Source organism: Rana temporaria, chromosome 6 (assembly GCF_905171775.1).
Source record: "Rana temporaria chromosome 6, aRanTem1.1, whole genome shotgun sequence".
NCBI lineage: Eukaryota > Metazoa > Chordata > Amphibia > Anura > Ranidae > Rana > Rana temporaria.
Window position 1 is genome coordinate 152,244,555 of NC_053494.1, and position 6,000 is coordinate 152,250,554.

The window sequence follows — 6,000 nt, forward strand, 5'->3', positions numbered from 1 at the left end:
CCTTGTCAAATTGTAATGCTAGTAAACATATGATGCTTGCCTTTTTCTATGCATGATCTACCATGTCAGAGAGCATTAAATTAACATTCTTTCTGAATCACATACATGAAAGCTGTAGTGTCTTCACATGTATGACATGTATACATATAACGCAATGATACAAAGAAACCATCTCTACAAATGTACATGTCTATGAATAACATATATTTTCAAGAAATTTAACAGATCATTATTAAAATACAAAATGCATACAAACATAATTACAGATGCGGTAAATACATAACATCGCCATGACATGGAATTTAATGATAATCAAAACCTAAATAATTTGACTTCTTTTACAAGATCGAATACATGCTTTCATGATAACAAGAATGTTACTGTAATTTAAAACATCTTCAGAATTACTGAAATCTAAGAGCTTATATAAAAATATGGCTTCCAAATGTCTAATGTATTCACGATTGTCCTATAAAACATTCTTCTAAAACTAACATAATGCCCACATGGAACAGAGGAAGACCACCTAATAGTTTCTAAGTCATGGTCTATGGACAGAGGTCATTTTATGGTCCGTACTGTGACCACAGACTAAGCTATAGAACCATTGTACAGTTTGAACATATCATGGCTGTTTTCAACGACAGTGGCAAAAATGGCAGAAATAGCCAGCAGCCATTTCAGGGAATCAAACACAATGAGAGATTGCATTATATGACATAAGCTTTTGTTTTTTAGGACGGGAAATGGAAAACTCAAAAGGAATCTCCACAATTAAACATAACTATCATGTTTTCATATTGATATGAAGTAGAAATGTACAATTATCACAAAGGGGTTTCCCGATTGGAAACATGGATGCAAAGACAGAGCGCATTCTAGAGGTGAAAAAAATCGACTCAAGTAAGGTCTTCTCTTATGAGAAGGAGAAAATGGTGTAAAATGTGTAAAGGGGTTTCTCTCACAAAATGGACGCCTGGGGGCTGACAGATATTATATTACTGTGGGTTTCCATTGGAAAGGGGCCAGAATGGGCTGTTGTTTTTTTTTGACAGTTAAAGATTTTACACACAATGAGAAACCATTTTCAGTCAGAAATATGCCATAAAGAGAAATGGATTTTCTCAACTATTTTGCAGTATATATAACAGCTATATAATGCTGCGCAGATTATTAAGATTACAAATTACAAAAAAAAGAAAGAAACATTTTATCAGTTGACTAAACAACTCAAATGCCATTTTTGAAGTAATAAGATAAGACGTATTTCAGAACTGAACCATTGCCAATATTATATTTAAATGACCAAGGCAATGAGAAAACTAAATTATTATACACTTACTTTTAAGCAACAGATAAATGCCATATATATTATCAAATCTACCTTCAGCAAGACACTTTAAAAAAAAACAAAAAAACATTGCTGCTTTACTTCAATGCTGCAATTTTCAAGGACTATGTAGCCAAACCAAAGCAGTCTTACCGTATAGCACAACGACGGTGGAAAATGTTGAGGGATCCTTCGGTAAGGCTATTCAGTAGTGGTATCTTCCTTTCACTGCTTGGAGAAGATCAGAAATGCTGATGAAAAAAAATTAGTAAATTCCAGTGAAGGTTTTGTTCTGAGCTCATAATACGGAAAAACCCTATTGGCCCCACGAAAAAGCCACATGATTTGCAGCGTTGCGCATGTGACCTATTTTCTTCACCAAAAAAAATCCCTTATTTGCTGTAAATGGGATTCACTGCTGTAGGTGCTCATGGAACATCTCCTACAGCTGCCTATGATTTCTGTGACTGGGCTCCATTGAGGCATATATGGGGCAAGTGCCCCTGGCAGCAAAACCCATATTAACAAGTCTCCGTTTCTGGAGAGCGGAATTATTTAAGGCAATTGGCAAATTCCCAATCAGCAACCAGCCTCAACAAATTATTGTATCATGAGAATAACACTACAAGGGACAGTCCCTAAAGGACACATTTAACAACAAGTTCAGGCTAAGCTTGGTAAATTTGTTGGTGCTTTGGTGAACTCAAAATGCATCCACAGTGTTGGAAGAAGGGAATGGAAAATCAAAGTGTCACAGTGCTACTAATGTTCAGAAAACCTACTGACAGATGTTCCTGGGCACAGGACCGAAGAGGAGAGGGACGGGGGGGGGGACGGGGGAGTAATGCCCGTTTAATCATCTGATTCATATCTACGATGATTCACCATGATTAGACTGTATGTATCTCTGTACAATATAGATTGCAAATGGGGCTTTAATATTTACTACTGAGGAAAAAACCAAGAGATGCCAGGAACTGCACAAGCTATTGTTGCGTTGACCTCAACATGTACCTATCCACTAGAAGTCCTTAATAGAGCTTGTCGGTTCCAATGTGACTGAACAAAGCCTGACAGATCCTAAGCCAGTGGAAATTATAACACAATAAAATACGGCTGTCTCCAATATAGGAACTTAGCAGGCAAAGAGTTAACTGCCAGCCTGGCTTTCATTTCAAATGTGTTCAGTTTTAGTGATGGAGAGGAATCAGGATTAAAGCCTCCAGATTAAATCCGCTCTGCTTTTACTAAAATCAACCTCCACACCCACATCATCAGATCCTCCTGCAAACATTTCTGAACAAGAAGTGAATATACAGTAGTATACATCAATGCACTTCATATAATATTTTGAAATGCCAATAAGGCATGTTCTACTGATGTATGAGCATCAGACATTCCTGGCAGAAAAAAATGCAATGATGGACTATATTACTTGGGAGTATTTGTGTGTACGGTATTTGCGAGTATGAACACACAAGTAGAAAGTGTGGAAACTCAGATTTCGGTACTTGTTTTTTTTCTTTACTGATCAATACACAGAGCATGTTTACAGGCCTGCGTGGACAGGCACATTGAAAACAATGGGTTGCATTTCGATTAGTAAAAAAAAAGTCTGTATGCCTGAAAATGTAGCGCTTTCAGGCACCAATGTGCAGGAGGCCTCAATGTTTATTGCAGTTTTAATTCATAGTACTTTTTACATGCTTAAAATAGATCAAACTCACTGCCCCGTTCCAAAAGAGGGCATGTCCGTCTGCCGGTTACCCACTTGACTTGATAAAAATCTTTATTTAAAAGATACTCAATCCTGCATTCACAGTATACCCAGACAATTTTTTTCAGAGTATTTTTGAACTGATTTTTCACAACAGAAGGTAAAATTTTAAAATTTACACCAAGACAGGGCATGGCAATTTTTAAGTGGTCATCACTTAATGTTCCTGGCGTACTATACAGGCGGTCTCATTGTTACAAACATCTGACTTACAAATGACTTCTACTTACAAACGAAGGGAGACAATAGGAAGTGAGAGGAAATCTACCCCTAGGAAGGGAAATTCACTCCTGTAAGGCCTTGTACACACGACCGAGTTTCTCTGCAAAAACCAGCAAGAGGTTTTTGCCGAGGAAACCGGTCGTGTGTAAACTTTTCGACGAGGAAACTGTCGAGGATCTCGTCGAGCCAAAAAGAGAGCATGTCTTCTTTTTCCTCGACGGCAATGGAGAAATTTGGCTCGCCGAGATCCTCGACAGCCTAACAAGGAACTCGACGAGCAAAACTATGTGTTTCGCCCGTCGAGTTTCTCGGTCGTGTGTACGAGGCCTAAGAGTTATTATGGGAAAAATGTGTCTCCACTGAAGCTTTATCACCAATCCTTGTTTCCACACCAATCCCAAATTTTCAAAATCCAATTCTCATTGGGACAGAAAGTGAGGTGAAATATTCTGAACAGGGGCAGACAGCAAAACAAACATTACAGTGGTGTTAACCCTTCCCTATGCTTTTCAACAAGCTTTAAAATAGTTTTTTTTGCCTGGAGCTATGCTTAAAAAATGTACCTGTTCCGACTTACAAACAGATTCAACTTAAGAACAAACTTACAGACCCTATCTTGTTTGTAACCCGGGGACTGTCTGTAGTGTCAATTCAATAAGCCATAAAGCATGATATATTTTCATTACTATGCGTTATTTGCTCATTAACTTTTGAAAAGCATGTTTTAAATACAGTAACTTAATTATCGTGCAAATCAGATGATTTTAGAGCTCCTTTTTGCTTTAAAATAAAACTCATATCATTTTAGCCTGGCTAGTGATTGGTTTAGTGATTTGACAGCTGCTAATTCAGTACAAAAGCTGGCAACCTTTTCTACTAAATCAGATGCCTTTTGACAGATGTCAGTAGATTTTAACAATATAACAATCATTGTATTAAGTAAACATGCCAGCTTGTTGTAATTTCACATTTTTTCTGGATTTTTTAAATAAAAAAAAAAAAAAAAAACTAAATTTGTATAAAAAAAATGTTTAACAAAATTTGAAATACATGTCCGTGATACCATTCGTTAAAGGAAATTTGGAATTTCAGACTTGACTGAATTGATTCATCTTAATGTAGCAAAGTTCAGAGAACAGACCTCATTTACCCCTTACTCCAAAACAATACAGTGACAGTGACTCACCATGTGCAGTAGGGTCTCTGATTTGGGTGGGTGGCATCCAGTTTTGGAAATCATGCACATTGTCAGTCTATAAGTAACCTCTGTCATGGCCCTCAGCAAGGTCAGGTCTACATGAGGGGGGTGGCCTTGTTGCTTTTGCACTAATCTCTTCAGAAGGGCGTGAAGGGGAGCTGAGAGTGGGAACCAGAGCACATGTTGTAGGAAGTGCATCCTCAGGGCAGGAAACAATGCTGTCTCCATCCCAGATCAATGCTGCACCTTCCAATTAACCTTCAGTTGCTAATGAAACACAGCTAAGAGTTGACTAACAATGTGTTAATTACAGAACTACACTGAACTGATAACAATGATTAAAATGTTCTTTATATAAAGCACCAACATACTCTTATATGTGAGAGAACAGACACAAGACAGTGAAAAATATTTTCCGTGCAGGGATTTAGGAATCATGGCGCACTGAAGATGTTTCAGATATGTCTAATTTATCTGCAGAATCCTCGTGTAAGGGTTTGCAGGAGCATGGCTGGCTCCGGCTGCATTATATAACCAATGAAATGAGGTTCTTACAATCTAAGTCTCCCTGGGCTTAAAGTGATTCTCAAGAGTTCATATGAGGTAATGGGAATTGTAAAAAATGTCTCCAACCGGAAACATTTTCATACATGTATAAAATTTCACATAATTAAAATTTTTTTTTTAAATCAGCCTTATACATTCCAGCTTTCAGTGTAAAAAAAAAAAATCCGGCAAGCTGTAGTCAGTTCTCCATAAGACCCACTATTTCGACTACCGTGTTCCATATCTAGGCAGTCTCAGCTGTTAAAGTGTCACTCTCCCAATCAACATTTAATATTTTTATTCCTCATGCTGCTAGCATTAGTAAATAGATAGGAAAGTATATCCTATTTACTTGTCTTATACTTTTTTTTTACATTGCTTCAGTTACGTAATGGTTTCTTGCCTAGGCAAATACATCCCGGGAGTCTTCAGGAGGGGAGGAGAAGAGGAGGGGGTTTTCTGAGCTAGGCACACTCTCCTGCCTGTGTTCCGTCAGATTTGGTAATGGATGTGACGTTCCATCACGACCATGTTGGTACACCCCACACTCGGCCACACTAAGCCTACAGTCAGAAGGACATCTTTTCACACCCACCAAAGTCTTGCATTTTACACTTATTTTTTCCAGTAAACTGAGTTTATATAGTGAAATACAGTATTTTGAAATCAGTCAGATTGTTTTGAGGTTGAATTTGAGAAGCAGCAGTGTTCTGTCAGATTAGCAAACCTTCTGACTATAGGATTACTACGGCCAAATGCGGGTGTACCAAGATGGCGGTGACGGAACGTCACTTCCATTACCAATTCTGATGGGTCACCGATTCTGACGGAACACCTGCATGCCTGAGATAAGAGCGGATAGATTCCAGGAGGCAAATGCTATATCAGGGGTCTCAAACTGGCAGCCCTCCAGCTGTTGCGAAACGA

The 6,000-nt window shown here is 38.1% G+C and overlaps 1 protein-coding gene across 8 annotated transcripts in view; it reads right to left on the reverse strand.

The window, feature by feature from the left end:
- PCBP3 (poly(rC) binding protein 3) overlaps nt 1-4,583 on the reverse strand; it is a 99,291-nt gene extending 94,708 nt beyond the window's left edge. For all 8 annotated transcript variants that reach the window (XM_040357619.1, XM_040357616.1, XM_040357622.1 and 5 more), the window contains exons 1-2: nt 4,516-4,583; nt 1,484-1,581 (exon numbers count right to left, since the gene is read on the reverse strand). The gene's annotated coding sequence lies outside the window, so the exon portion shown is untranslated. The remainder of the gene's footprint in view (nt 1-1,483; nt 1,582-4,515) is intronic.
- Between the last annotated feature and the right edge of the window lie 1,417 nt (nt 4,584-6,000).